Raw genomic sequence first — 11,104 nt, 5'->3', positions numbered from 1 at the left:
GGGGGCTAGGGCGGACTCTCCGGGCCAGCGTGGGGCAAGTCTGGGGCGGCGAGCCTCTGTCTCCGGAGGGGGCCTGGTATTGTGGCTGCGCTCTCCAATCCTGCGAATGGGCCCAGGACCGCAGGATTGGGAGGGCGGGAGCCAACTGTGCTAAGTTTCTCGGGGTAACCTTGTGCCCTGCATCCTGAGCGAATTACGAATTACGGGTGACGCAGGGGGCTGTCCTCTCCGAGAGGAAGTGCTGAGAGTCCCGTGCTAACTCACCCTTGCGCTCGTGGGGGCCTATAGCTGCCCCAGTGACCGCGAGATACCCGGGAACGGGAAAGGAACCTTACACTTGGAAACATTTCTAGGAAGTGCGCCTTGTTCTTCTAGGACAAAAGTGACGATCATTTCTGAATGACTCTGAACACTATTATTAAAGTGAGGACTGTCAACTGATCATTGGAAGTTATCTTGTTTCACTTTAATGTGTGTTTTAATTGTTCTTTTGTGTGTGTGTGTTTGGAGCAGTGTCACAAAATTTCCTTTATAAGTAACAATTTAAGGAGCTCTGGTAGCTTAGCGGTTCCGAGTCGGGCTGCTAACCTTAAGGTCAGCAGTTTGAAACTACCAGCGGTTCCGCAGGAGAAAGATGAGGCTTTCTGCTCCTATAAAGATTTAGTAACCTATGCAGGGTTGCTATGAGTCGGAAGCGACTCCACGGCACACAACTACCACCACCACCAAGTAACAATTTGGCAAATGCACTGTAAAGCACGGACTTTCACAATGTAAGATTCTAGGTTTCCGTATATTTTTGTATTTGTATTTCTTTGTAGTGAAGCATAATGCAGTAACAAATGGAGCTAGGGAAACACTTATTTCAGGGTAAGCCCAATCTCACATTTGTAAGAAATTTTAGGTATTAGTCTTACTGCCCTTTCATTTTTCAAAGGAGATGTTGGGATTGTGTTTTGCTTATGGTTAAAGCCTTTGGTGGAGGCGCGGTGACTCCCATACATATGATAAGCTGTGGACGTAGGATAACTGAACCAAGGTCTGCAAAAGATGAGGTATTCTGCTCATGCCAAGATTTAAAGCCTGGGAAACCCTCTACAGGTCCGTGTGTGTCGGAGTTGACTCCACAGCACTTAACAACAACACAATCATTCGTAATGTTAGAATACCATTGTTCTTTTCTCTTCGTAATAACTTCCTTTACTAGGAACCTTATCCATTCTTTGAGTGAAGTCAAATGATAAGACAAGAGGTTGGCTATATTTAAAATGCTCTCTGGCTCCAAAATTTCATATAATTTTCTAGTAATTTTGTGTAGTGCCCTCTTTCCTGCTAAGGTTAACAGTGTGGAGAAATAAACTAGAGTAAATAACCACAGTTGTGTAGTTTTTAGTTACAGTATATTTCCGCCACTGTATAGAAAAAGTTGAAACAATCACAAACTTGTAGAAAAGTTTCAAGTATAGTACAAAGAGCATTTTTTTCTTCCCAGAAGCATTTCGGAGGAAGTTGCTGACCTGATGCTCTATCACCCATAATGCTTTTGTGTGCATTTTCTACAAACAAGGAAACTCTCCTACATAATCACAATTGCAGTTAGGTGCCAAGGAGCTCTGGTAGGGTAGTGGTTAGGAATCGGGCTGCGAACCGCAAGGTCAGCAGTTTGAAGCTACCAGCTGTTCTGTGGGAGAAAGATGAGGCGTTCTGCTTCTGTAAAGTTTTACAGCCTTGGAAACCCTGTGCATGGTCACTATGAGTTGGAACCGGCTCCACGGCACACAGCAGCAGCAGTTAAGTTAGGTGCCGGTTCCGACTCATAGTGTCTCTATATACAACAGAAAAAAGTACTGCAGGGTCCTGTGTCATCCTAAACAATTTTTGTTATGCTTGAGCCTCTTGTAGCCACTGTGTCAGTCCATCTTGTTGAGGGTCTTCTTTATCACTTTACCAAATATGATGTCCTTCTCTAGGGACTGGTCCCTCCTAATAACATTAACAAAGTACATGAGCAGTCTCTCCATCCTTGCTTCTAAAGAGTATTCTGGCTGTGTTTCTCCCAAGACAGACTTGTTTTTCTGGCAGTCCATGGTAATTTTAGTGTTCTTCACCAACATCATAATTGAAATGCATCGATTCTTCTCTAACATAATAACAATACAATAATCAAAACCAGGAAATTAGCCCTGATACGTGCTGCTGCTGCTGTGTGTCATTGAATTGGTTTCCAAGGCTGTAAATCTCTCCGACCTGTTCAAGTTTTTGTTGATTTTGCCATTAGTCTCTACTGGAGGGTCCAGTTCAGGATTACATGTTGTCTTTGTTATTAATCTCTGTTCTTCAATCAGGAACGGTTTGCTCCATCTTCTCTTGACTTTCATGATTTAGATGCTTTTGAAGATTACAGATGAGTTAATTTGTAGACTACCCCTCAATTTGGGATCATTTGTTCTCTCATGATTAGCTACAGGTTATGCACTTGGACAGGGATATTCGGTGTAGGGCTATAGGAAAAGCACTGGACTGCTCATCTCAAGGTCAATGGTGCTCCTCAGCAACCTTTATGAGTCGGAACCAATTCAACGTCACTCAATAATCACAGAAGTGATGCTGTGCTCTCACTGCATCTTTTCAGATGGTGCACAATTTGTTTGGCCCATTAACATTTACTAGTTGCTATGGAGTCCTGGTGTGGTGCTGTAGGATAAGCACTGGACTACTAACCTAAAGGTCTGTGATTCAAACTCATCAGCCACTCCTCGGAAATCCTATATAAGGTTGACAAGAGTGGGAACTGACTCGATGACATCTAATAGCAACAACAACATGAGTTGACCTTGTCAGCTAATAACAATAAATTTTGTGAGGAGTACTTTAAAACTACGTAAATATCTTGCTCTTAGGCAAGCTTTAGTTTGTTCATTTTTATCTATATGGATTCTTGTTGTGTGCCCTTGAGTCAGTTCTGACTCATAGCGACCCTGTATAGGGTTTCTGAGAGTAGCTGGTGGGTTTGAACAGCCAACTTTGCGTTTAGCTGTCCAGTGCTTATCCTATAGTGCCATACCAAGGCTCATATGCATTCTTGACTTTGTGTTTTTTTCAGTGGATTCCTCTCTGTTACTATGTATTTTGATTTGACCAGTGTCCATTCAACTGACATCTATCCTTATGAGGTGCCTCCATCATTTTTTGAGCATGTCCTTTACCTTTTAGCACAAACGGACATTCTGTGCTTATCTTATATTTCCCTGTCTTGGACCTGGAATCAGCCCTTTCTCTAGGGAACCCTGATTCCTATAGTAGAGAATAAAATTGAGAAGTTATTTCAGTGCTAGGTGTATTCATTACTTTTGGGTTGTTATTGCTACCACCCCTTTTTAACGGACAGTACTAGACGGGATACGTATGCACATTTACATCTACCTGCATTTATTTCTGTATGTCTGTATATATATTATTAAGGAATCTTGGTGGTGCAGTGACTAACATTTGGCTGCTAACTCAAAGGTGGGCAATTTGTACTAACCAGCCACTGGGAAAAAGATGTGGCAGTCTGTTTCTGTAAAGATTATAGTCTTGGAAACCCTATGAGACAGTTCTCCTCTGTTCTGTAGTGTCGTTATGAGTTGGAATTAACGTGATGGCAATGGGTAATGAGTTGAGATGTATGTACATGTTAAAAAGCACGGTTCACACTGATACCTCTGTTTTCAACCCATCACTCTAGTGCCCTTTTCATATTTGTAACGTTCTTGGTGAAAATGGTTGTTGCTAAAAGTTGGTGGTTTGAACCTATCCAGCGCTACCACAGAAGAAAGTTTGGGCAGTTGGCTCCTATAAAGATTACAGCCAAGAAAACCTTATGGAACAGTTTTACTCTGTAACACATGGGGTTGCTGTGGGTCAGAATTGACATGACAGCTTTCCTCCACCCTCTGGTAGTGTGGAATCTGACTTCCATTATTCTAAATGTATGGACCAATCTTTCATTTCTGTCATGACTCCCTGGATTTCTCTTCACCTTGCTGGGGTGCAGATTCTTCATTCTACTCTTTCTTCTCCTGACTCCAGCAATTCACCCTTTTAAAATGCAGAATCTAATAGCCCATACCAAGATGCCCTAATACAGGAATGCCCTTCCCACCCTGCTCTGGCTCTGGCTCTGGCTCTGACTCTCCTGGCGACCTCCTCACTGTTTATGGACACATTTCTTACTCCATTCAGACTCTGACATCCCAGGAAGGCTGTCTCCATTTGAAGAGGATGATGTCTTCATTCCGTTTGCACTCTGACGCCCTATGCCTGTTGCCCCTCTGTTTTGACACCATCCTCACAGAGCTTGGGCAGGGCTCAGACGCAACACATTTGTCTGGTTCCCCACCACATGGACACCCTCCTTAGCTCACCTGGGCTCTGGCTTCCCCCGCTACATAGGGAATAGGAAGATTTTATTATTTTTTTAAGTGACAAAATCCAGAAGCTTGCATGAGTTGTAGAATCTTGATAGTGAAATGTGTCACTCTTTTTACTTGGGATAATTTTTTTTGTTATGTTTATTGAGGTATTAATTTACATGCAGTAAAATTTACTCTTAAGAGTTTGATGAATTTTAGTAAATGTATACATTTAGTGTAGCTACCAACGCAATCAAGACATAGAGCATTTCCTTCCCTCCAAAAAATTTCCTTATGTCCCTTTATAGTTACTTTTTCTTTAACCTCTGACATCCACTAATCGGATTTTTGTCCTTACGGTTTTCTCTTTTCTAGAATGACATAAAAATAGAATTTTACAATTTTTAATGTCTGACTCTTTCACTTTGTGTAATGTTTTTGGGATCTATCCATATTACACGTAACAGTGGTTGTTTTCTTTTTACTGCAAAATATATTACAAATGTATTAGTGTGGACATTTGAGTTTTTAGTCTTGTGCTGTTAGGAAAAAAACTGCTCTGAATATTTGCATACAGATCTTTGTGCATTCATATGTTTTCATTTCTGTTGGATAATAATTAGGAGAAGAATTTGCTAGGTCATATGATAAGTGCTCTTTATAGAAGAAATTGCCAAACTGTTTTTCCTACTGGAGGTACCTTTGGCATACTTCTAGCAGTGCATGAGAGTTCCATTTGCTCCACATTCTTGCCTGCAGTTTGTATTGTTATATTAGTCTTTTAAATTTAAATTTTTATTATTATAAATTGTTTTATTTTCGCCATTCTAGAGGTGTATAAGGATCTCTGTTGGCATGGTGGTGGTGGTTCCAACTCATAGAGACCCTGTACAGGGTTTCCGAGGCTGTAAATCTTCACGGGAGCAGAAAGCCTCATCTTTCTCCCGCAGAGCAGCTGGTAGTTTCAAACTGCTGACCTTGAGGTTAGCAGCCCTACTCGTAACCACTACACTACCAGAGCTCCTTTCTGTTGCCATAATGAGTTATATAATGGTCTGCTAACCACAAGATGAGCAGTTTGAACCCACTAGCTGCTCTGCGGGAGAAAACTGAGGCCATTTACTCCCATAAAGATTTAGTCTCGGAAACCCTGTATAGGATTACAATGAGTTGGAATTGATTTGATGGTTTGTTTTGTTTTGTTTCGTTTTTTGGTTTTAGAGAGTATACGGAGTCTCTCTCTAGGTGAGTCCTGGTGTGACACTGAAGGATAAGCACTGGACTGCTAATTGCAAAGTCTGTGGTTACAACCAACCAGCCGCTCCTTAGAAACCCTATACAGGGTCACTGTGAGTTGGAACCAACTCACAGCACTTAACAACAAGAAGGTGATGCAAAAAGGTTAATGTATTTGGTGCTAACCAAAAAATGGAAGGTCTAAATCTCCTTAGGGCCTCAGGGCATCTTTGGAGGAAAGACTTTGTGATCTATGCCTGAGAAATCAGCCATAGGAAACTTCATAGTGCTCAGTTCTACTCTGACACACATGGGATCACCATAATTCAGAATCTGCTCCTTGGCAGTTGGTTTGGTTTAGTGGGTGTGTAGTGGTATTTCATGTGGTTTTATTTTCCTGGTGAATAATGACATTGAATACTTTTTCATGTGTTTATTGGCCATTGTCTATGTTATATAAAGTATTTCATCAAATTTTTTCTCTCTTTTTATTGGTTTGTTTGGAGTTGTTTATTTTTGTTCTAGATAAATATATATACAAGTCCCTTTTTTTTTTTTTTTTTAAGGTTTTTATTGTGGATTGAGTAAAAATTTACAGGGCAGACCATCAATTTTACATTCAATAAATCATACACCTTGTTTCATTACAATGATTATAATCCCCTCTATGTACCATCAGTTAACACTTGGACTTTTTATTTAAAAAATCACTGAGGTACATATAATAATTTAAACCTCCAAAGGGCATATTCTGCAAGTCTGCCTCCTGGCCACCAGCTCTTAGTCTCTCTCTTCCCATGAATTTAGAGTCCTCAGCTGCTCCCTCTCTCCATGTCCCCATGTCTGCCTCTGTCTCTGGTGTCACTGCTTCTCTGGATAAGGTCCTGCATCCTGCTTGTGCTCTTCTCTCTTGATGGTCCTAGGGTCCTCTGTTTCTGGACTGTAAGATTAACCACTCCCCTGTTTTTGTTACAAAACTTCTACCTTTAAAATGTGACAATCGCAATTAATCATGATAACAGTTATTCACTATTGAATCATATGAATCTTATCACCATCTCTTTTCACCAGACCCATGTAGACAAGATGAAAACTATTCAGCGGGCATTCTTTCTCCACTTCTACACTCTGAAACCTTGTAAGCCAGTCACTTCCTGCCTTTACCATGCCCTCATTTTAGGTTTGTTGTTGTTGTTGTTAAGTGCCTTCGAGTCGGTTCCGACCCATAGCGACCCTGTACAGGGTTTCCGAGGGTGTAAATCCTTTCGGGAGTAGAAAGCCTCATCTTTCTCCCGTGGAGCGACTGGTAGTTTCGAACCGCTGACCCAATGTCTAAGTTGCCTATCTGTATCTACCCTGTGTACAGAGGGAATAGCATTGATACTTGATGTGAAGACTCCTCTCTTTGTTGGTATTTAGAGTTACTACCTCCATGAGAGTGTAGGTCAGGTTCATCAAATTGTAGCAATTTACCCTTGTTTCCTTTTTAAAAAAAAAATTTTTTTTTTTTTTTTGGTAATCTTCTTCCATTCGAATTCTGATTATCAAGCCATTGAAGCTCAGTCAAATGGGTACTGTCTGCAAGTCTGGGTGTTCTTGTTTGTCTCCCCTCACTTCATATTAGCTGGAAGCTTCACTCACAGCTCTGGCCCTTTTTGGCTAATTCCTTGTCCATGTTCTCAAGTATCCCCAGGTCTCACCACACTTTGGACCAACCAGCCCTTCCTCTTCTCTCTCTCATTTCCAGGTCAATGGGAGTCAATGGGCTCTATTTTTTGAATACTGGCCCCCAGCTCTAGGCTCAATTCTTAGGTAATTCATCATTTCATCTTTACATATCTCCTGAGTTTCATTCTTTTCTTCATATCCAACAGTCAGCTGACAATTAGTAATTGCCAAGTAAAATCTCTAATCTTTAGTTTTCTTTTTGACTTCTAACCCATATATCTAAAAACCTGAATGACATCTTTCCCTTGATTAAAGGGTTTCCAAGGAGTAACAGGATGAAATGCTTCCTAGTTGTGTACCATCCTCACAATAGTAGAACTGTTGTAGCCCATTATTGTCTGTCAGTCTTGTTGAGAGTCACCCTCTTTTTCACTGACCCTCTGCTTTCCCACACATGGTATCCTTCTCCAGAGATTGGTTCCTTCTGCTAATGTATCCAAAGTCGTGCCATCCTAGCTTCTAAGGAGCTTACTGGCTTTACTGCTAAGACTCACTTGTTCATTCTTCTGGCAATCCATGGTATATTCAATAACTTTTGGCAATACCATAATTCAAATGTGTCAGTTTTTCTTTGGTTTTCCTTTTTCATTGTCTGCCTTTTGCAATTTGAGGCAATTGAAAATACCGTGGCTTGGGTCAGATACATCTTGGTCCTCAAAGTGACATCTTTGCTTTTTAAGATTTTTAAATAGGTCTATTGTAGTATTTTGGAGTCCTGGTGTGGCACTGTGGATTAATGCGCCAGACTGCAAAACCATTTAAACTGCAAGGTCAGCAGTTCAAGCTCACCAGCTGCTTCTCAGAAACCCTATACAGGGTTGCTATGGGTTGGAACTGACTCACTGGCACTTAACAACAACAGTATTGTAGTATTTTGAAGTCCTGGTGTTGAGCTGCAGGATAATTAGCTGGACTACAAGACAGATTTGAATGGCATGGTCGGTGGTTCAAGCTCACCAGCCTCGGAAACACTATACAGGGTCGTTATGGATTGGAACCAGCTCAACAGCACTTAACAATAAAAACATTGTAGTTTTATAGTCCTGATGGGATGTTGTGGGATAAAGCACTGGACTGCAAGGTTAGATTAAACCACAGGGTCGGCAGTTCAAACTCAACAGCCACTTGGAAACCGTATATAGGGCCGCAATGAGTTGGAACCTGCTCAACATCACTTAACAACAACAATACCAACATTGTAGTGGATGTGTAATAAAGATGTATTGGATGAGCACACAATTGTTGAAAATATGGAAAATACAAAAAGTTATAAGGAAGTAGGATTGGGAAATGGGTGTAGTTATAAAAGGCAAGAGGAGGGATCTTTGTAGGGCTCGGACAGTTTTGTTTATTGACTGCGTGGCAACTGTCTGAACTATATATGTGATAAACTTGTATAGTACTACATATACACGGAGCCCTGGTGCGGTGCTGTGGGCTAATGCCCTAGACTGTAAAGTCTGTGTGAACTGCAAGGTTGGTGACCATCTGCTCCTTGGAAACCCTATACAGGGTCACTATGAGTCAGAACTGACTGGACGGCACTTAAAAAACAACAACAACATGCCTGTATTGAACATTTAACTTCTTTCCAGTTTTGTGTTAACAATGCTGCTGTCATTCTGAGGAGAGCATGATTCAAGACCTTAAAAAAATGGATAATTGGTTATAATGTTGGTTTTGTTAAGTGCCCTTTGAAACTTGCTGTTCAAACTGGACCTTGTGGTTGAGTGCTTATTCTACAGCACCATACCAGGGCTCCAGCTCGTCATAGCAGAACTGTTGTAATTCATGATCACCTCAGCGTCTCCTGCCCTCCATTCTCTATTGAACTGGTTGCTATTGAGTGTGGGTGAGATTTTGAAAAGTTTTGGAATTTAACTTTACCCGTGTTGACAGTGGGATAGCTTTGACGCTGTAGAAATTGGGGTCTGTTGGAAATGGCAGTTTCTTGAAATGCAAGAAACAATATAGATACTGCTGCAAAATCGGGTTGACCCACAAGGTCGGTGGTTCAAGCTCACCAGCTGCTCCTAGGAAACCCTATACAGGGACGCTATTGGTCAGAATCGATTCAGTGGCACGTAACAACAACATAGGTCCTTACCCTCAAATGAGGCTCGAATGGATACAGTTCAAGTGGTAATGGACTGTAGGAAGAAGGACTAGTGTGGGACCAAATAAGCTCTTTTACGGTGGGATTGCAAAGATATGGAGTCTAGAGAAATTTGGAAGCTCAAATTAGCAAAACTTGATATGAACGATTGTGAGGAATAAAGGAAAAAGAGTAGTTGAGGGTAACAGTTTATTTAGGTTATTGGTGGATGTTGATACTGTGAATGTAAATAGGGAATCTAGGAGAAGAAATGAATTTGAATGAGAAAAAGAAATGCCGAGCTTAGTTTCAGACATGCTGAAATAGGAGTCCTCGTGTGGCACTTTGGGATAAATGCGCTGGACCACAAGGTCGTTTTGAATTGCAAGGTCGGCAGTTTGAACTCACCAGCCACTCCTTGGAAACCCTTTAATCAAGGGAAAGATGTCATTTAGGTTTTTAGATATATGGGTTAGAAGCCAAGGAGAAAACTAAAGATAAGAGATTTTACTTGGCAATTACTAATTGTCAGCTGACTGTTGGATATGAAGAAAAGAATGAAACTCAGGAGATATGTATAGAGTGAAAAGAAGAATTACCTAAGAATTGAGCCTAGAGCTGGGGGCCAGTATTCAAGAAATAGAGCAGTAAGTAGCTAGAAAATTGAAGAAAATTGGTCAGAGGTGTGGCAAGAGACTCAAGACAGTGTTGTTGTTAAGTGCTGTTGAGTAATTTCCTACTCATGGTGGTAGTGGTTATGTGCTGTGGAATCGGTTCTCACTCAGAGCAACCCTACACAGGGTTTCTAAGGCTGTAAATCTTTCTGGGAGCAGAAAAATCATCTTTCTCCTGCAGAACAGCTGGTACTTTTGAACTGTAGGATAAAACCTCAAGGTTGGTTTTAACCTCAAGTTCTGCTGACCTTGAAGTTAGCAGCCTGATTCTTAACCACTACCCCACCAGAGATTTTTGTTCCTACTCTTAGTGACCCAGTATAGGGTTTCTGAGGAGTGACTGGTGAGTTTGAAACACCAAACTTCTGGTTCAAACTGACCTTGCAGTCCTGTGCTTATCCTACAGCACCACACCAGAAGTCCCAAGATACTGAAGTACTATGGAACCACAGGGTATTGAGAATTTTATAGAGGAAGAAATGATGAATAAATGTTAAGTTCTCTGAAGAATCTTGTGTAATGAAGACAAAAATTAGACTCATGTATTGGATAATTAGGATAATGACATTAGAATATTGCAGTAGAGTTGTGGAGGCCAAAGGCAATTAGATGAATGCATGTCCCAAGTCATATGCTGTGTTAACCTACTGTAGTCCCATTTATTTCATATCTTTTTTGAAGCTCATGTGAACTTAAGTTCATGGTTGTGGAAAGTAGAAATCACTAACCTGAGGATCTGGAATGTAGTTTAAATAGGTATTTATTCTTTTTAGGCTTGGAAGATAATGGGTTCTGTTTTATAGCCATCTATGTGGCGGCTTGTGAGTTGCTGTGATTCTGAAAGCTATATCACCGGTATTTTAAATACCAGCAGGGTCACCCATAAGGAGCTCTGGTAGCATAGTGGTTACGAATCGGGCTGCGAACCTTAAGGTCAGCGGTTCTAAACTACCAGCCGCTCCGCGGGAGAAAGATGA

General features: G+C 41.1%; 1 protein-coding gene across 2 annotated transcripts in view; it reads left to right on the top strand.

Moving 5' to 3' along the window:
• The window catches only part of SBF2 (SET binding factor 2), a 552,380-nt gene that overhangs the window by 396 nt on the left and 540,880 nt on the right, over window positions 1–11,104 (top strand). The window lies entirely within an intron of this gene.

This window comes from Chrysochloris asiatica, unplaced genomic scaffold (genome assembly GCF_000296735.1).
Source record: "Chrysochloris asiatica unplaced genomic scaffold, ChrAsi1.0 scaffold00219, whole genome shotgun sequence".
Taxonomy (NCBI): domain Eukaryota; kingdom Metazoa; phylum Chordata; class Mammalia; order Afrosoricida; family Chrysochloridae; genus Chrysochloris; species Chrysochloris asiatica.
Note: the sequence above shows the minus strand (reverse complement) of the source record. Positions and strands in the feature narration are given on the sequence as shown.